The 21,026-nt window shown below is 55.0% G+C and overlaps 1 long non-coding RNA gene across 3 annotated transcripts in view; it reads right to left on the reverse strand.

Moving 5' to 3' along the window:
• LOC131829992 (uncharacterized) overlaps positions 1-21,026 on the reverse strand; it is a 138,818-nt gene that overhangs the window by 64,036 nt on the left and 53,756 nt on the right. For 2 of the 3 annotated variants that reach the window (XR_009353055.1, XR_009353057.1), the window contains exons 5-6: positions 17,290-19,499; positions 16,947-17,020 (exon numbers count right to left, since the gene is read on the reverse strand). This is a non-coding gene — a long non-coding RNA (uncharacterized LOC131829992). The remainder of the gene's footprint in view (positions 1-16,946; positions 17,021-17,289; positions 19,500-21,026) is intronic. The other variant, XR_009353056.1, reaches the window with a different exon arrangement.

Raw genomic sequence — 21,026 nt, forward strand, 5'->3', positions numbered from 1 at the left:
ACGATCCAGCACGGAACTTGCCCCCCTTCTCGGCTGCAGCTGGGGGAGGAGGCGCCCCAGACACGGATGTGCCAAGGATCCGTCGTGCCGAAGACGCGGCCTTCACAGGAACATAATAAACACAAAATATCCATAATATCCCCCTCGTGGAAACCCAGCACCATTGTATCCGAATCTGTCTTGACTATCAAGTCCAGTGGCTGGTTGTCTACAATTTTTAAGATTATGACTAGTGACCTTACCCTTAACTAAGTGAGGAACGGGGAGGTGCAGGGCAGCCCCGAAACCTCTCCCCGTGGCCAGTGGTACCAGGAGAATCACAATGACCCCGAGACAGGCTCTGTCCACGCGTGCCTGACTGGACCTTTTCTCTTTGGGGAGGGAGAAGCCCGTGGACTGTTCCATGCTCCCCCACCCCTGCTCCCCACTTTCCGGATTCCACGTCCAGGAGCTCTGTCGAGTCCGACCCACCCTCTGTCCGTGCTGCCCCCCGAGGCAGTGTTCAACACCGTCTGGACGAATTCATCTCTCCTCACTCAGACCTGACGCCGGCGCCGCCGCTGCCTGGTACGGAGCCCGACACGCAGCAGGTGCCTGTCCACTTCTCCCCGCGCTGGTGGCCGAGGGAACGGGGTCACCCCCGGCTCTCGCCTGCCTCTGCCGCCCCTCCCTGCACACTGCGCGCGCTGGCTGTCGCAAGCTCTCGTCCGCCGTCCTACGATCGGAAGGCTGAGAAGCAGTCTTCTCTGAGACAGAAAAGGCACTTCTTAATCTCAAAATAGATGTTCGGCGAGAGGAGTATTTTTGTAAAAATAAAGGATAACCTGCGAGAGCACACAATAGAACTGTAATTTCCACAACGGAATTCGCTCTGCTCGTTTGAAGCCTCCGCGGTACACATCCCTCCGCATTAGCGACCGTGATAAACAGTGTTTTCAGAGTCAAACACGGCAATTACAGCGTTCCTGGGCCCTCGCACGTCCGTTCCTGTTCCGCGTCGCACGCAGCTCCTCCGGACGTCCAGTCGGCGCTTCGGGAATATTCCCTCGCTAATTGTAAACTTGCGGTGGCCATTCTTAGCCTGACTATTCGTGTGAAAACCAGGAAAGCCAAATTTGCCTTGAGCAGAGTGATTTTATCACACCACGTGACCCGTGGTTTTGTTACCGTCCAGATAGAAAGAATACTGGTAAGGTTGGAGGTCAAAGTACATCCTAAGCGTCTGTTCTAAGCTGCTTGGCCACGGAGAGCTGCAACTCCACGGGCAACCCAATCTGGGGCGGCGGACGTTACCCTGTGCCTCTAGTCCTCTGGTAAAAATAGTCACGAACGTTATAGTATAAGTTACTCTAGTGAATCGCTTTTCACAAGTGGAAGGGAGGGTCAGAACACCGAAATGCAGAGGCGGCGGGGGAGGGGGGCAAAAGCATCAAAGTTTCGCCGCCCACAGCCTCTGCGTAAGTTCTCTCTCCTCCTTCGAAAATCAAGGCTGGGGAGGAGTCTTTCTACTGTAACTGATGAGAACGGAGACTGGAAAAAGTATCCTAAACACAGTCTTGGAATCCCCACCGTTTGACACTGCACGAAAATCCGGTGAACCTAGAATACCAGAAGCCCTAATTCCCAAATTCCATTTTTAAAATAATAAATGAATGCGTTAAGAACATGCAGCATGGCGCCCTCTGGTGCCCGCACAGAGCAAGGGCGTCCGGCCGAGGCGCCCACCGGTCCCCTTTGTTAGCCCAGAGAGGAAGACGTTGAACACAACCCTCTGTCGTCGCGTCCGGTCCCAAAGTGCTACGAAAAACAGACACAGTCTGGAAACCAACTTGAAAATCATTCCAAGTTTAGCCAAAATGACCTGATCTCGAGACAGAGCACGTGACGTTCGACTGACACCAACACTCGTCCTGGCACAACGTCCCTCTTCCCGCAGAAACCTATTTCTAGATAATGAAAGCATTTTCCACGTGAGAGTTCTTCGTCCTGGAAATTCACGGAGCAAACGGAAGCTTTCTTCGCCAAGTTCTGTCTGTAAGGGCACGGGGGACCCTCCTCCCACACCTAAAGCTGACTTGGAAACTCAAAGTACTAAAGGAAATGAAAGTGCGAAGATCCCCGCGCTGCGCTGACTTTCCCTTCCCGGAATACAAGCAGCCTCTCCTGACCGCATCTGCATGGAAACGGGCCGGACGGCAAAGCCCTCCCCACCGTGCGAGCCCCACTGGCGGCCACCCAGACGCACCCTCCTCAGGGACACCCGTCCGGCCCCTCCTGCCGGCCCCACGAGTGGCGATGAGTCACGGCATCTACAAAACCACCGTCGAGCACGGAAGGCCTGGCTTGTTTGATCTCATTTCTGATTCCCTCCTGACGGCAGCCCTCGCACCAACAGCCCCCCCCCCCCCGAAGAGTCCTCAACAATCCGGGTCGCTGGCGGGGCCGCGCTCACCGACGACCGTCCACGCGAGCCTAGCCCCGCGGTCACACGGGCCCAAGACGTGGCTTCGGGTGCATCCAGACCTCGGCTCTCTCGTTCCTACAACGGTGTCCGCCTTGCAGAGTCCGGCCTGCAGGTCTGGTATCTTCTCTGGCGCTCAGCTAGCAACTGCTTGTGCTTTTGGACTCGGGCGGCCAGCGGGGCCCCTGCCCTCCCAGCTGAGCCGTCGCCAGCCGCACTCCTGGGGGAGGATGAACTTGACTTTCTCAGGAGGCCGTGCCGCCTCGCCTATTTCCATGGCTCCCTACATCACCTGTCCTGCTGGAACGCCTGTCCCCTCCGCCCCCCGACCAGAGTCCCCCTCAGCTCAGTAGGCGGGGCCTTCCGGGTCCCTCGGGGCCACACGTAGCCTCATCTGCCTTAGCCGACGGATGTCCCTGTCCCAGTGGCTGGGCTGCAAGCCTGGGGACGGGGCAGAGTGCGTGAAACGACCCAGGTCTGAGGGAGGGTGATGAGAACAGCCAGGAGTGGGAGGGAGCGGCACTGGGCCGGGCCCCGGGGCAGCGAGCCCACCCCTTGTCTTTGGTACAGGCTGGGGGCCACATGCAGGCCTCAGCAGTGGAAGGGGAACCACCGCTCGCACGGCCGCTCTGCGGCAGAGTCCCAGCCTCCTGCCCTCCCCCAGCACCTGTCTGTGCTGCTCATCAGGGCAGGCCCTGCCCGCCCGGGTGAGGTGGAGCACGGAGGGACGAGGCTCCAAGTGCTTCTGGGAGAACCACAAGTCCACGCCAAGCTGTCCGCCGCGAGCGCCCCTCTGTCTCATCCAAACACTTCACGCACAGCCCTCACACGGGAGCCCAACAAGGTGTCCCACCTCCATAAATGCGACCTCTGCCTCAGAGTCCCCAGCAGCAGGGTGCACCCAGGTAGCGCCAGTGCTGAGGACAGGGGCCATGCAAAGCTCTGGAACCGCAGGCTGGAGGGCTATGGCTCCTTCTACCGGCGGCAAGAGTCCCTCCTCCCTTCTTGGCCAGCAAGCTCGAGGCATCTCTGATCTCCAGAGCCGCGCCCAGCGGCAGCCTCCGCCAGGCAGGCCTCCCAGGCTCAGAGGTGCGGCTCCGGCAGGGGCAGTGCGAGTCGGGCCGGAACTGGGCCAGCTTCTCCACGGGGTGCACGGCGCACCCCTTCCCGCGACGTCACCGCATCCACACACAGAGCGGACGCCAGTCATTGCTCCTTGATCTTAATTACCAACGAGCCTGGGACCCCTGCTGACCGCGGGCCCCCAGCCCCGAATTCTTGCCGAAGTCACGGTGCGTAGAGGATGAGCGAGGACGGCCGCAGGAACCCCCTCTGAGCCCGGGGTGGACAGAAGCAAGGGGACAGCGCTGGCACTGGGCGGCCGCCCCGAGAGGATGACGCCGCCGACGCAGAACGTCCCAGTGGAAAGGGATCCAGAGCTCCACGCTCAGCGACACCAGGGCCCCCCAGGCCAGCTCTCAGGTCCGAGCACCTCGTCTCCTGACTGACTCCACGGCCCAGCCTGAGAGGCAGGTGACCTCTGAGGGGACACGGAGAAGCTGGGACGCGAGCTCTGAGGACGTGAAATGCTGCAACCGCTGAGGAGACGTCCGGTGGCTCCCAAAGCAGTGACACGGAACTGCCACACGACCCGCCAAGTCCGCCTCCCAGTGTGACCCGGTGTGACCCAGAAGCGGCAAACGCCGGCACACGTCCGCACTGGCCGGGGGCAGCGCCGGTCGCTCGTGGTGACTAGAAGGCAGTCACAGCCCCAACGTCCCTCAACAGATGGCACGACACAGATGGGCCCTGTCCACGCGCTAGAGTATCGTGTAGCTCATACGCCAAAACACGGAGGGAACCTGAGGACAGAGGTCGGTCACGAGAGGTCACGTGTGGAGTGAGTCCGTCTCTACGAAACGTCCAGAACAGCAAGTCTGCAGAGCACGAAAGCTGACGGGTGGCCCCAGGGCCGGGGAGGGGGAGGCCTGCATCGCCGGATGGCAGGGGACACCGGACTCCGGCCAGAAAGCCTCGCTGCTCGAGGCTGCCACACAAGTCACTGGGTTTCTTCGCGCGGAGAAGCTGTGTGTCCTTTGAAGAACCTCCGCGCGCACTACTAACGCCCGTGTCAGCCTCCGTGCGCCGGGCTGGGCTCGGACCCACATGCTGTGCGCGTCTCGCCCGCGTCCGTGACTCTGACGTGGACCACCCGTGGGCTGCGCATTTCCCAGGCTGCCGCCCACACACCCACGTGTAAAGGCGCTCACCGGGCGTCAGGAAGTCGGACGACCCCCTTTCAGGTCCGCCGTGCGGAGCAGGACATGGGCAGCCCGGCACCTGGCGGACGTTTAGCAAACAGCGACCCACGGAACTCCGTGCCTGCCCTCAGGACAACCTCCGCGCCTTCACTCGAGAGTTACGAAACGAGGGAGAGCCGTCTTCGATACTAAATCAGTTATCACCAATATTTAAAGGAACGCTGTCGTAAATTGTTTTATGATTATTTTATGATTCGCCACATAATTTATTGATCTATAATTATTTTTAAGAGAGGGTAGCCTCTACCATTAGCTTCATGTCATCAGTTAACATTTTCTTTGAAGCAAAGACTCAGCAACAGCACCCCCGGCTCAGGCACCCCGCGTGGCCACTGTTGACAGCGGTCTGACCGCTGCGGCCTGCAGCGGAAGAGGAGGGCAGACACGGAGACGGACGGTCGCCTGAAGGACGGACGAGGTCAGTGCGGGACGGCGCCAAGTTCCGCACGCTCGCCACGTCGCCGTGATGAGAATGTGCGCGTGCGTGTGCGCGTGCGTGTGTGCACGTGTGTCCGCGTGTGTGAGCACGTATGTGTGTCTAGGGCTGTTGTTCTGAAAGTTGCCAGGCATAGAAAATTGCTCAAAATGATATCCCAAACCCAAACTAACAGCCGACGCGCCCTGCGCCAGGACTCCCGAGTCTCCAACAAGGCGGGAAAGAATCCAGCTGCCCGTCCCCTAACTGGCTTCCTGGCAAACAATTCTTCTAAGTGATCGTGTAACAAGCTACAGGAGAGCCTTGAGGGGAGAGGACAGTACAATGTCAGCAGAATCCGCACGAGGCCCCAGGGCGTCCCCGGAGGCGACAGGACCCCCAGGCTCCTCTGTTCTCTGCTGTCCCCGCACTCGGGATCTCTGATTTGTTGGGGGGTTACAAATCTCTCTAACTCGCAGAGCGAAACAATGACAGGAAACTTTTTAAAGAAAATTGGGCTCTGTGTCGCTAACAGGTGCCCGACGTTGCCACTGCGCACCCGTGTGCCCCGTAGCCCATCACTGCGGACTCCTGAAACGCTGTCGGTGCCGGCCTGAGGAGGGGTCGCCGACGCAGCCGTCGTGGAAGCACCAGACAGGACACAGGAAGGGCAGAGCAAACAGTGAAGGTAACTTAACTGATGGGACAGACAGGACAAAACACCGTGTGAGCACGTGGGACCCGCTGAAGCCTTGCCTCAAAGGAGTATGTGTGAGGACGACTGTGGTCAACTCCAGGGTCGGCCTCGGGAGACCAGCACTAGACTCCCCAGGACCCCTCCCTGACGTCATCGAACATTTCCTGCGGGGGAGCCGCTATAAACTCCGCCCACCCCGCTCCTGTTTCCAGACGGAGTCACACCCAGAGGACGGACCGTCGCTTACTGCCCACGCAGCACTCGCTTCCTTCTGGGAAACCTCAGGTGTTGGTCCCAACAAACCACACACTGAACGGGCCGGATGCACGCACAAGTGACCAGAAGCGCGTTCATTTTGGCCTCCTAGCGTCCCTTTAAGGAGGGACAGCATCACAGGTAACCTCTCTCTGCTCCAGACGAAAACCCAGCAGGCCCCATAAATTCCCCAACTGTTCAGGGGCTCCGGCCCCAAACTCAGTGCTCCGTCTTGAGCCCCCAGCAGTCTGATGACCACCAGCACAGCTAAAACGTGTTTCTCTAGAAAAACTAACAGGCAAACTTCTGGGTGAACTGGTAGAGAAGACAAAGACACGATTTGGCAATTTTTTTCTCCCGAAAAAGAGACGTAATGCCAGATATAATTAATGACACAGCTTAATGCCAAAACTCGAAAACTTGGACAAATAGATAAATTCTTTGTAACTTACAAGAACTCAAAAATAAATAGAATTTCTCAAGAAACCAAAGCAGTGGTTAAGAATTTTCCCAGAGAAAAAGCACAAAACAAGAGGTTTTCATAAGTGAGTTCTAGAAACTTCTCAAGACCCAGACCGTTCCATTCTCACACAATTCTCTCCTTCTAGGGGATGAAGAGAGAGGCTGCTCCCACCATAGGAGGCCGCAATAAACTAGATGTCAAATTTACACCAGGCCGATCGCATTCATGAACACAGAACCCAAATCCTAAATAAAATATTAGTAAGCCAGGCCCGACAGTGAGTAAGAAAACGCGGCATGTCCTGGCCAAGCCTCAGTTGTTCCAGAAATGCAAGAGCGAAAAATCCACGACTTCATTCCTCACATTATCAGAACATCCTACAGCTGTCTCGACAGACACGTGGTCAAACCTCATTCAAGCTAGGAACAGAAAGAAAGGTCTCTAACCTCGTCAAGCTTGTGGCTAAAACACCTGCCGTGAACGTCCTTCTTCATGGGAAGACTCCGGAAGCAGCGTTCCCTAGAGATCAGGGACTGGTCAGGCCACCACGGACGCCCTCTGACTCAATGCCGCGGCAGAGAGCGGAGTCGGCATGTAAGGAAGTGAAATACATTCAAGTCAGCAGGAAAGGAAGAAGGAAGGTCATTACCAACTGTAGAAGGTACGTACAGGAAATCAGTGACATACGGAAAGACGTTCAGTCTCACCACCGATTACCTCCATGTAAACCAGGAGCACACGAGCCACCACACCACACCCACGATGTTAGAGAAACCAAGAATCCTGACCACACCAAAGCCCAGAGTTTATGTGAACCAGGGTGTCACAGAGCGCAAGCTGACACGACCCCTTCGAAAGCAATTTGCTGTTATTCAGTGGCACCGACAGTCCGGATGGCCCCCGATCCAACAGCCCCACTTGTGGGGTATGTTCCCGAGGAAGGCAGACACACGAGCCTGAAGAAAGGTCTAGGAAAGTGTTGGCTAGAAAGAGCTCCGATGTCCTCTGCGGTGAGTGGAGACCCAAATGGTGGCACATTCGCACCGAGGAACAGTCTGTGACGACAGAAATGATAGGCGGCAGCCATGTGGGACAACAAAGTTGCCTCAATTCAAAGGCCTTTCAGAGCAGAAGTGGGCAGAGCCACTAGGACCCAACCAGCATGGGTGTTCAGAGCTCAGGTCACGGCCGAGGGCAGACTCGCAGGGTGTTTGGGGATGAGGTGAAGAGGACTCAGAGGCAAATCAGCGACCCAAACAGTCAAGGATCTGTCCTGGGTCTCGGGCTCACACAGCTGCTCGAGCAACACCCTTCTCTGAGCGACGGACACAGGAGGGCCTGGAGGAACCTCGCACAGTGGAATGGAGAGGGGGTGGCGGGCTAAGCTGCTCTAGGACAAGAAGATGCCCGAGGGACATGAGAAAAGACCAGGCCTATAAGGAGACAAGTGCAAAGGCCCCGAGGCAGGCATATATTCGGTGCATTCAAGACCATCAGGGAGACTGAGAGCTCCTGGGAGGCTGGGCGACGGGCGATGAGGGAGGCAGCCTGGCGACAGTAAGCACTCGAGGGGCTTAGTAGGTTCCAACCTCCTGTGTCTTCTTAAAGCGCACCCACACACAAGGGATCCCAGTCTAGGAAGCACAGACAGACCGCCCTTCAGTAAAGTCAAGAGTTACTGTTGTAACATGAATAAGGACTTGCGAATTTACTTCTCCATCACTGATCTCCCCTCAGGCAACTGAAGTTCCTAGCTATGAACCACTCCTCTGCCTCACTCACGTTCTTCCTTTCAAGCCTAAAATTTCCAGTTTATCAAATTTCTTCCCCAAACTAAGGTTTAAAACTAGAGCAAAAATGCAATACTAATGAGCTAGAAATAGCATGTTGCTATATAGTAACACCAAAATCTAAAATTAGATTTTGATCTATAAAAAACATAAAATTCATTATTGTGCCACTCGATTCTGTCATTTTTCTCTGGGTCAAGCCTATCTCAAAAAGAATCGTTATTACCCAGAATCACAGAGAGCCCGTCCCACGGTGAGCGCGAGATGGAGCAGGTAATTGAAGTCCACAGGTAATCCAGAAACCTCATTTCAGTTCAATCTCAAAACTTTCTGCCATCAATATGTTATTATATCTACGCTCAAGTCACAAAATTGGTTGATTTATGAAGTTGGACAAGTTTCATGGCCTAAGACCTCTATGTCCTCCATTACCAAGTCAGAGAGGCTGCCCAGACAGTCTCACTGGCCCTCCCCCGCCCGGTGCTCCCAGGACCTCCCCTTGCCCCCATCCCACAGGCCAGACGGCCCGCGAGGGCGCCTTCACCCTTAGCCGCCAGTGGGCTCGGAGCTGAGGCACCGAGGTGTTTCTCGGAGCCTCAGATCCAGACCTGCAAATGTCCAGGCCACGGTAAATCATCCTTAGGAGTAAAACGACACGGGCCGATCAAGCAGGATACTGTGACCTTCTGTCATACAAACACACAGACGCACAACACCACGTGAAGGACGGCACGCGGGCTGAGGGGATTCAGAATCACCTTCGTCTTGCCGTGCAGAATCGCCACCGAAGCCAGAAGAGGCCCCCATCGCACGGACACGGGGCTCCCTTCTTTTATGCACATAATTATATCTCCATGAACTTCCTCCCAGCAGATTTCCCCACTGCGCGAACCACACGAAGCTCCCACATCACCAATCTCCCCAGTGTGTGGGGCTCGCTGTGCGATAGGTCCTCCGACTTGCTTGCACGTGACCGAGGTGCTTGAAAACCACGCACTTGTGCCGCGAGTCATGCTAGACCCCCATCGACGTGGCAGGACCACGCCCGCTCCTCAGCCCACAAGCGTCAGCGGCTAGCTCAGCTACGTGCCGGACGAAAACCTCGGCCTCGGCATTTAGTGACGTGACGCTGCAACACGTTACTGACTGCGTGTTTTTCACACCGACCCGATGAAGATGCTGCTGGGTCCACACAGGTCAGCCGCTGGGCCCACAGTCACAGTCCCCAGGGCTGCATTTGAACCTGGACCGCCCTTGGGCAGCATCTGGAGAAAGCCAAGGGGAGCGCAGGAATGCACGCGGGGGCTTGGATAGAGCGGTTCCGTGGTTGTGGGACCCATCTGGGCTGCTATTTACACTCAGGGTCTCTGCTGTGCCTGAGGGAAGAAAAAGATTCAGAAAATGAAAATGCCCCTTTATCCGGGAGCCTCCATATCCAGGGCGCTCACGCACAGCCGCAAGCCCACCGGCCCTCAGAGCTGTGTATGGACCCAAGTCCCCCAGAGCAGGACACTCCTTCTCCACCTGCTTCCATCTGCCCCGTCCTACGAGCTGAACAGCTTTGTGCCTCGGACCCCTCGAGATATTAAGATGGGAGAGCAAATGGGTTCTTTTATAAATATATATTGTTCTTATAATCAGAAAGAAGTCATACACTTAAAAGAAAACAATGCTTAGAGTATTGGAGTGCTCGTAGAACACAGGAGCATAAGTAGGCAAAGAATTCTGGTGGAAAATTTGGTAAAGGAAACTTGAAATTTTTCGGTTTAATTTAATAAACATATTCCCGAACACTGCAATCACATGTCTAAGAGTTTGTTTTCAGGAAACAAAGTCTTAGCACTAGTGGGCTCTTCCACACGTAGGCCATGTCCGAATGGGATTGCACATGGCTGACAACGGTACAGACCCAAAGCAATCAACACTGAGAAAAAGATGAAAGCCAGGAAGTAAAGATTGGCAGTAGGTATAAGGGTGGTCACCATCTACCCATGTACCTGCATGGATGGCTTGGGTGGATGGACGGACAGATGGATGGATGGACGGATGGATCGAAGGTTGGATGGTTAGATGGATGGATGGACCAATGGACAGATAGAGAGACAGACTTCCTGGCAGTCAAGGCAATGCTTACAGCACCCTTATCTGAAGTAAATATACCAGCTCTTGTGAACGTAGAGTTTTCCCTGGTCCTGAGCAATGTGATTCTGAACTACGCCATCAACGGAAGTTTTCTTTAAAAGCACATTTGAGCTACATATGACTGTTTCTTAATCGGCCTTATGGACATAATATAGAAGCATGGCTATGTATCTTTATTTCTCTAGAAGTCCAGATGATATGGCACAGGTCTCATAGCCTTATCTCTCTTTACAAATGGAGCTGGCAATGGGGAATAGTGGAAAGGAATGACCATGCTTTACATATCATCATTCCAGCCAAGCCTTCCACAGGGAAAGCTACTGAGACTGAGGACTATTTGGCCATGCAGGGAGCAGAGACTGTCTTACTGAAAAAGCAGAAGAACCCAACTTGTTCCTTTGGTCATAATGGAGGAAGCTGACAAGTAGGAGCTGCTTGGACTTACGTGACTTATGAGACTGCATAAGGAGGTTCCTGAGGCCATAGAGTTCTGTCCAATGAGCCACATCTAATTTCTTTCTCCTGCTGTTACCAAACCCCCACCTACTCAAGTGCGAACATTTAGTGTCCCTCTTGTGTTGTATGTGCCAACAGACTGCACACAGAATCAACGCACTGAATAAGCACCTTTACTGATTTTAATAGAGGTATTTGAGATATCCATCTAAGTGCCAAAGGAAAACCACCAAAAATGATTATTTGAGTTTGGGTAAAATTGCAATTTAGATGATATTCTTGACCCTGATTTGCTAAATCAAAGGCTTCTTGATCCCACTCGAGAAACATGAATATAGAGGCTAATTACTAGCATACAGGAAAAACACTCAATTTCTCTCTAAAAAAGTGTACAAATATTAGAGTACACATCAAATATTTAAGGAGCTAGGTCTCAACATTAGTTTACACCATTTAAAATGGAGATTTGATAAATTAGAACATCATTTTTGCCCTCTCAGTTCTCAGGATGGCATTAGGATAAAATGTCTCAAAAACCATTTCAAAGCTTAAATCAATATTAAGATCATTCAAATTGCCCAGTTAACAATTTCTGTCTATGGAGTCAAAGGTTGATGGTAGATACATAAATTCTATGAAATGTCTTAAAAGATTCTTGACGGGTTATTTTTTTTTTTCCTATTAGTTGGAGGGATGGGTGTTTTATAATTAGCACTAGGAATCAGAACAGAACAGCAGTCTGAGAGAGAGAGAGAGATGACCCAAGACAGGTTTTAAAGGACAGACGAGCCTAGGCGGCCAACAGTATTTGGGACGCTGGGCCACAATGGTGCCACCTTCAAGGGACACGTTTCAAGCTGCCCGAGCAGGCCTCATCTCCTGAGTGTGCGCCTGGCCTTCCCAAGCCCAACCACTCTTCAGAGGCAGCACAATTTCCAGAACTGTCTTTGTATGTGACAAAGAGCAAGTCTCAGACGGCTTCCACAATTTCCTCACATGTCCCGTCAGGGTGACCTTGCTCTAGGTTATTGGCGGGGGGGGGGGGGGGGGGGGGCGGGGGGGCTATCACCTGTTTTCCTCAGTCCTGTTTTCATATCCTTGCCGAATTTAAGCAGCTAACTAGGAAATTCTGGCCAAGACTAAGAAGACTGTCTCTTAAAGAAAAAAAAGAAGAGTATCTTTTTTAAGGCTGTAGTGTATCTTTGTATGTAAATTATTTCAAAGAAACACTCCATTTCACTGGGTTCGTGAAAACAGTTTAACTTTACCCTGGAAGCAAAGCAGTGGGCCCTTCTGCACAATGGCTGGGGCTGCATTTTAAAAGAGCAACTTTCAGGGGCGCCTGGGGGGCTCAATCAGTTAAGCATCTCTCTTCAGCTCAGGTCATGACCCCAGGGTCCTGGGTTCAAGTCCCACGTAGGGCTCCCTGTTCCACGGGCCACCTGCTTCTCTCTCTCCCTCAACCGGCTGCTCTGCCTACTTGTGCTATCTCTGTCAAATAAATAAATAAAGTCTTTGAAAAAATGAAATAAAAAATAATAAAATGAGATTTTAAAACAGAGCAACTTTCAATATGTAACTTTCCCATCAATCGCACAAACACACACTATGCCAATCACACAGTTGCCTCCAAGAAAAACAGGGACTTCTTCCTAACCCTTTAGCCATCAGAAAAGCTTGACTGTTGCCTACTATAGAATTTGGCCTGAGATGGCAGAGAATGATTTCTCCCCAAAGCAAATGTTCCATTTTTCCAAAATTGTATTTGGAGCGTCATTGATGACAGACCTAAAAATACTTACTAAACCTACAGAACTATTCAGTCCTACCAGGGATTCCACCAAGGGCACCATCAACTGTTCCCACCTTCTCCCCAGGAGAGCCCCTCACAACCCCTTTATGGCCGCCCAATATCCCCACCTCCAGCCACAACCACAACCCTCCCAGGGGCTCAGACTCAAGACACCAGGGTCATTCTGCTTCCTTTCCTTCCCTGACACCACAAGACACGCTGGTCTTATCCCTTCAGATCCGCAGATGCTGCTCCATCCCCGCAGCTCGATCACTCTGCCCAGCTGCCAAATATTGTCTCCCCCCGAGGCTCTCCTCAGCCAGTCCTGACTCTGTCTCGGCAACATCTCTCTCGCTTCCTTCCAAGCTCTGCTCCCCACCTTCAACTGTCTGTTTGCTGTTCATTGGCTCTGTGGCCCCGCCGGAGCGTGAGCTCCAGGAGAGCGGGGGTCCGTCCGCGCCAAGAGCGCACCTGCACGCGAGAGGTGCGCAGAAAGCCTCTACCGAGTGGGTGTGCGAGTAGCAAGTGTGTGTAAGGATTGTGATACTGAGAAAAACACACGATAGGGTTGGGACCTTAAGGACCCGATGGCCGGAGACGAGGTTCTGTAAGAGCGCCCGGAAGCGTGGAAGGGAGAACGCAAGGGCCGGGGCGCAGCCGCTCGGACGCGCCTCAAGGACAAGGGCTCGCAGCTGTAGGTCGGGTCCACGGCTAGAGCTCAGCCCCGGCACACGGGAGCCTGGGAGCCCCAGAGACGGAGCGCAGGCAAGCGTGGAGCCTGTCCCCAGCCCCAGGGGCAGCTGGAGAGAACAGCCCCACGGGAGGAAGCACAGAGGCGCAGGCGGGAGGCGCTCCCGCGAGGAAGAGCCGAGCCCGGATCTCGCAGAGGCTGGCGGAGCGCTGGCACACGCTGGCTCTGTGCTGGGTGAGGTGGGGGGCATTTTTAGCTCTCCCCGGAGCGCTGCGCAGAGGGACCCGCACTGCAGCCCTCTGGGTCCTTCTCAGGCTTGCGGGCTTGCTCTCGCCACACCGCACCGGACCGAGGTTTCCTTGCTTCGTTCAGCAGCACCACGCCCTCCCCCATGTCAGGCTCCACCTCCAGCAGCACATTTCTGTGCCCTCGACACCCGGGCACGAGCACCGCTCCGGAGACAGGCAGGAATGGTCTCTGCACCATCGCGCGTCCTGGGCAAAACCCGGCAGGCAGGCTTTGGGTGCCTGATCACAGGGATCTCCTGCCCTGGAGATCATCGCAGATGAGCCACAAACCAGACACACTCCCACATCTGTCTCGAGACACGCCTCTGCGGAGCGCACCTCGCCTGTGTGCAGCACAGGCCGGAAGGGTGAGGGGCAAAGCCACAGCAAGGGCCTCACCCCATGGGGGAGTCGTGGATAAACACCCCGGCCTCGGGAGGACCAGGCGGGGCTGGGTCCCATCCGGGGTCCCCGGGGGGACGAAGCCCAAGCCAACACCTCCTGGTAAACGCAAGCCCCAGGTCTTCCTAGGGCACCCATGGTCGCACAGAGCCCTTCCCTCGGTGGGTCCCCATCAAGCTTGACTTAAAGCTCCGCTGTGGTTGTCTTGAATTTTTCCATCACTTTTGAACAAGGGATTCTGCGTTTGTCTTTAGCACTGGGCCCGCAAATTATGGAGTTTGTCTAACTTGCTGGTCTCCTCCTTCGCGAGGCTCTATAAACCACTTGCATCCAGGGGCACCTGGGTGGCTCAGTGGGTTAGGCCTCTGCCTTCAGCTCAGGTCATGATCCCAGGGTCCTGAGATCAAGCCCCGCATCGGGGGGAGCCTGCTTCCCCTCCTCTCTCTGCCTACCTCTCTGTCTACTTGTGATCTCTCTTCCTCTGTCAAATAAAATCTTAAAAAAAAAAAAAAAAAAAAAACCCACTTGCATCCAAGCCCTCATCTCGGGAGCTGCACTTCGAGAAACTTGCAGAGTCAGCAGAGCTCCTTGCCTTTCTGCGTACTCCTCCTCCGATCTGTCTCCTCCTTATCTCCTTCAGTCTCGGGACATCACAACCCAGCGTGAAACATGAAGCCGGTACATGAAGCCCGTTCTGGTCCCCCATCAATCGAGGTCTAGCTGCTGTGATTTGTACAGACAATGTGCGGCGCGCACACAGTACAATGACCTTCTGACCCTCGCTCACGGATCATTCCGAGAAGCCTTGCGCCTCAGGACCTTTGCACTTACTGCCTCCTAGAATCACCCTCTACCCATCAAAAGTGTGTAACATGGAGAAACACACAGGTATGCTCAGTCTGTTCCTACACAGACCAGGGCTAGGATAGTCATGTGAGGATTTCTTGCCTTTCCAATGATTTCACACAGGCTCCTCTAAAGCCAAACTCCCCAAATATCCACGAAGTGCCTTCACTCTGCTTCACCCATGACGCGAATGAATTTCGGAGCCCAGCTCAGTACAAACTGAACTATGCCTCCTCTACAGATGACTGAACTCAGAGCGAACCCCCAAACACTTCCTCTGAGCCCCGAGGCTGCCCTGGGAAGCCGTCCTCACCCACTCGACTCCACTAACCTGCACAACCTGAGGACACAAGCTGGTGCTGGTAGACATTCTAGAGTAAGGAAAAGTCTCCTCAAACACCCGGGACTGGGCCAGTTCCTGGGACGGCGCTCAGTTATTCCATGGGGTCCAACGAGCCTCTAAAATCTTAGCAGGAAACTGACCGAGAACGGTTGAGACAACGGAGCTTTTCCTTTTCCTTGAGAAACATTCCGTACCGACGACACGTCTGTCACGTAACGGTTAATGTGAGTATTTTCCTCCCCGAGTCCATTAACTTTAATGTGTTTGTTGAGCATGTGTTATGGGCCGACCATTATGGAAGTACACGACACATTAAGATATGGTTCCAGTCCTCAAACAATGACAAATCTGGCTGGGAAAGCAATCTAGCTATACTTGAAAACTGTGATGAAGTTAAAAATATCCTTAAACAGACAACGTATGCTGTGGGAGAGCAACAAGTCCCTGAAGACTCCAGCACACTTTCACTGCAAGGTCTTTGCCCCGGGGTTGGTCCTAGAACGACCTTTCCCTTAGACACCGCCAATGTCGGCTCACTCACTCAGGTCTCTGCTCAAGGGGCTGCACATGGGGGCTTCTCGGACCACATCCTTGCACACCTGCCCCCAGCCCTTCACTTCTGCACGCACCATTAATGCAAATCCACAGACTCCTGTATCCCCAGCGTCCGTCTTCCCTCCCGGCAAGTGCACGGCCTGTGAGGGCAAGAACCCGGTCTGCGTCTGCTCACCGCTCCGTCCCTGACGCCTGCAGGAGCCCCTGGACCACAACGGGCACGTGACAGGGAGCTCCCTGGTAAACGCTAAAGCAGAGAGTCGTACAGGGTGGCATATTCCACAGTAGGACATCATGAGGGTTCGGATAGTTTCCAGGAAGGGTTAGGACCGCCACATCCGATTACGAGCTTCGTGAGAGATAAGCCCTACTGACCGCCATCAGCCCGGAAACCAGGCCGGCAGGCTGATCGCATATGTACCCCGAAGAAATACTGAATTTGTGTACAAACAAACATACGTAGACTATTCGTGACCCGTAGCTAAAGATGAGCCCAGTTAAACATATTCTAAACTCTGAACGGGAACACCGAGGCTGGTGTGAATTTTAGATGTCCGCATAGTTGGAAGCAAATTAATCCCCTACATTTCTTAGCCGTATCTTATAAAGATAGACGCTGTTCAGCCCGGTCGGTGAGAGACAGGAGATGGATGGTACGCTGTCTGCTCTGCGGCGGCTGGGCCCTCCCGGGGGTCAGGGATGGGCCCTCCCACACGACAACTCTTTAACCTGGAGGCTTGCTTCCTTCTCGATGGGTTTCAGTCTGGGTGGTGTACTGTGCTCGCCGACAGAAATCAAAATTTCTCGGACGTGTGGTCTTCATCCAATGAAATAAATGAAGCTTCCAGAAAACCTCTAGTGGCAGAATCAGGCAGGAGCTGGCCGAGCAGGGTGCCTGAGGCCAGAGGAAGGGGCAGCACCCTGGACCGTCAGCTCCTCGCTGCGGGCCGACCTCGCATGCAACCTCGCCTGCCCCTTCTCAGAACCGCTCCAACGTCCCCGGGTGCCACAGCGCTCTGCGATTACTTACCCCACCTGCGTCGCCTGGCGCTTCAACTGTCTTGTAGCGGAGTCTGTGCGTGCCTGATTTCGGGGTTTCCTAGGCTGGTTATGTGCAAAGCACGCGGTTTCAGGATGTGTGTGGGCCAACAGGTACTTTGGCCAAAAGCCGGGCGGGCCACCTGCCACGACCATGCTTTGTGGATGGAAGAGGGAGAGCATCCTGAGACTCAGCCCCAGTACCGCCCATGCCAGCCCGGGCAAAGGGTGAGCCCTGTGCTTCCTCGGTCCCCCAGGGAAAATCTCTCCCGCGATGGGGCAGATTCCTTAGTAAAATGCCAACAAGCGGAGACTTCCATCCCCCACTTACATACCAGAGTAACTCTGCTACCACAGGAGGACGTCTATGCCTAAACGAAGGCAGACATAGCAGAAAGCATTCTCTTCCCAGGGGCGGAGAAGGGGCAGCACGCGATCTGTTTACAAGGACGGAGGAAAACCAAGGTAAGGAGCACAGCAAACCCACACCGGCGAGGAAAGCAGGGTTCCCGCGTCTGCGTTTGGTCCGCCAGCTTCCCTGCGGCCCCTCCCACTGCGGCAGGCGGCGCGGGCGGGGAGCCCTGCACCCGCGACCGGCACGCGGGCGGACCCCACCGTCCGACGGCACCGCTGCCCGGAACAGAGCACAAGAATGACAACGGGAGAGCCGTCCAACTGGAAGGGCCACGGTCCTCTTCATCTCTCTGACAGGAACCAAGCTCTGCACACTGCCAAGGTGTGACTAATGCTTCCTTATTCTGAGCTTACCTAATTCCTTTTCTTTTCCCATGTAATTCTGCAAGGCTTTAAAACAGGAAGGGAACATTTGGCCACGAAATGCTTTACATGATATAAAAATCCGCCCCCCCAGTCGCCACCCCAGCCCCTCAATGCAAAGCAAGTTTTATTAACACAAGGCAAGTGCTCAATTTAAAGAGATCTGCGGGCATTAAAGCAGATGGTTTTATGTCTCTGACATGAGTGCTCCGGGTGGGTGAACTCTCAAGCCCTGGGCTTAAGTGTGATTAATGCCTCGTATTTGGAAAGCATCCAAACTTATTAAATCTGATGGAGTGAAACGGCATAACTTTCTCATATTATTTCCAGGAGCTGCGACCAGGCTGAACTGCGGTGCTGGAGGAAACCAGGACAAGGCAGTGGGGCAGGGAACCGGGAGCTGCGGCTTATTTACAAAGAATCCAGCGGAGGGAGCGGGGTGTCTCGGCACATACAGGCAGAGCTCAGTCACCTTGGCCCAAGGAACAGAGTGAAGGCTGAGCACAAAGTCAACACAACCTTCCCGCGTCCTCCGTGGCTCTTCCACACGCCCGAGCTTGGCGCCCGATTGGAATCAAAGGAAGAAGAGAGGCTCTGCCCGGTGAGGCCCCGCCCCCGCCAGCCCGTCCCCACCACGTCATTTCGTCCTCGGTGTGGGAGCTGTATCGCCGGCGGCTGTAAACCGCCCCTTCCCACAGGCAGCTCAAAACCCGACCTCGTAGGCCTGCAGCCCAGACGCGCGTGTCTGGAACCGACCGTCCGCAGGTTGAGTGGTTTTGCAATCGGGCCCGCTCCGCCCTCCGAGCCGGTGCTTTCCGAACCAGGCAGCCTCCGCCGCTCAGACACTCCCTGAATGCACTCGGCTCTGCCTCGAACAAAGTGAAATTCCAGGGACACAAACACACGGAAGAAAACAACAGCCTCCTGGGTGTGTCCACACCAGACGGGAGCCGAGCAGACGGGCCGGGCCGGGCCGGTGTCCCCACAGAGGGACACAGAGGAGGCCCGGCCCCGCACGGACGTGCCCGAGACTTTACACACTGGTCATCTCCACACGCAGACGCTGGCACTCGGGGTCATTATCTGAGAAGGAGAAACACACCAAAGCGCTGACTCCAAGCCCGTCCCAGCCGGCAACGGGCTGTCACGGCAGATCTGAGACGCGGACGGAGCTGGATGGGGCCTCCCAGGCTCTCCACTGAGGAAAGAAGAGCAAATACAAGGGGAAAATCTGCCAAACAACAAAGCTTCAATTTATTATCAATTTAACCCCCAAAACCCTTAAAAGCCTGGGGGTGACCCAGGGCCTCTAAGAGGCGGACCTGGAGTGCGGCAGATCAAGGCCGAAGCCCCGCTGCTGGTCTGCGGAGATGAAAGCAGCCGAGCGCAGGGCCAGCTCTGCTTGAATCCTCACCTGCCACGCAGCCAAGGGAAACCAGGAAGGGAAGCAGGAAGCTTTCAGACGACACACGCGGAGCAGGTGCGGGCTCACCGCGCTGCTGGGGGCTCCAACCCGCGCCCGACCCCGGCCACCGGCTCTCCTGCGCGGACCAGACTGCTCGCGGGAACGTGCGGCGAGCTCCACGCCGGGCGCGAACACACGAGGTCTCCCCGGCTGTTCTCGGATGCAGGTTCTACCGGCTTGTCCCAACCGGGACAGCGACACGGGAAACTTACCTGTGCTCCAGACGCAAGGTCCCCCGAGCCTCCGGCCCACAATGCCGGCACGTGTGCTTGGAAGGTGCTAGGAAAGGAAATCTCAGACGTCCTATTACGAGAGAAAAACCGCGTAACTGTGTGAGGTGACGATTGCCAGACAGACCGGGCACGCGTACATCAAATCCCGGAACAATCCACGGAGTAAACAAACAAACCGAAGGACCAGGCTTCACTTCGTCTCCCCACGAGTGTGATTCTTGGGGTCTTTCCAAGAGGTGGAGGAGTGTCTGCCGAGAGTTGGCAGACCTGACCCGCTCCCCAGTAACAGGACCGTTGCCGTCAAGCCCTCCTCCTCCTGAAAGAGCGCGGTGAGTTTGGAACAGAGGACGGCTCCGCGCTGCGGTATAACACTCCCTTGGCATTTTTAACGGATTTTAGAAAAGTCGCCCAGTTTGAACGTGCCTGCTGCTCACTTCGCAGACCAGCCATCTTCCGCCGTGAACCACAGGCACCTGCCCCTTCGCCCGCTCCCTGCCACCTTCCCGGAAGCGGGGCGCACTCCGCGGGCGGCACGCTCAGTCCGGCCACACACCCGCCGAAAGGACTGCAGCCGTTTTCACCGACAGACGCACTGGCTTTCGAGGTGTTTACTGTAAAAGGAAACAGACCATTGACACTGCGCGCTTTGCGTTTGTGCGCGGCCAATCAGGCGTCCCTGGAAACTAAAACCAGGATTTCAAAAAGAAACCCCATTGCATCAAAATGAGTAGGGGAGACGTTAATAAGGCTGACTGCTCATACGACATGAAGCTCCCAACATCACGATTCCCTTCTACCGACTGTCTGGGAGGCAGACAGGAACGCACTGCCTCCTCCTCACGGCTCTTCACGGGCTTCTAAAATGCCAGGTGCACCCTGGCCACTTGCGTTTCTGTAAATCGATAACAAGGATCGATGCGAGCTTTCTGGCCTGCGGAAGCTAATGGTGAACATAATGTGTTGGGCAGAGAGAAGAGCTGTTTTCAGCTTCTGGAAAGTATCTTCTCCAAGGTAACTTTTTTTATCTCAATCAATGAAGACAGCAGGTCCCCACATCCACTGGGTCACCCTCACCTTGTGCTGGCCCCACAGCCCTGCTCCCAAAGCCGGCCAGACATCCACACCCCCGCTCCTTCCCGCGTCTCGCATGCACTCTGTACTGCCCACCTGGTGCCCGACGCAAGGTCATGGCTCCCACTCACCCTCCTGAGTGTCCCAGAACGGTGACCTTCCCAGCTCAAATCAACCTGCTGAGGGGAGCGGAATCAGACCTTGGGGCTGGGTCTGCATCCGTGGTCAGGTCCTGTGGATTTCCAACCTTGCTAAGCTGATGACCAGCGAGTCCAAAGAAATCGCTGCTTCCCTGTCGAGGAGGGAACTCGGAACAGCAGCACACCTAAATCCCAGGTCCCCAGAACAGCCTGGCCCCCCTTCCCCGTCTGCTTGAGCTCTTCAACCAGCTGCCACCTGACCAGGCCCAGGTCTTACCGTCCCAGCACAGGGCACGCCTCTCCTGCGCCCTCCAGGACAGCATGAAAATACGGAACAACTCTCCTGGAAGGCAAGGCAGCCCAGGGGTCTTCTGGCAACGCCAAAG

This window comes from Mustela lutreola, chromosome 4, assembly GCF_030435805.1.
Source record: "Mustela lutreola isolate mMusLut2 chromosome 4, mMusLut2.pri, whole genome shotgun sequence".
Classification (NCBI taxonomy): domain Eukaryota; kingdom Metazoa; phylum Chordata; class Mammalia; order Carnivora; family Mustelidae; genus Mustela; species Mustela lutreola.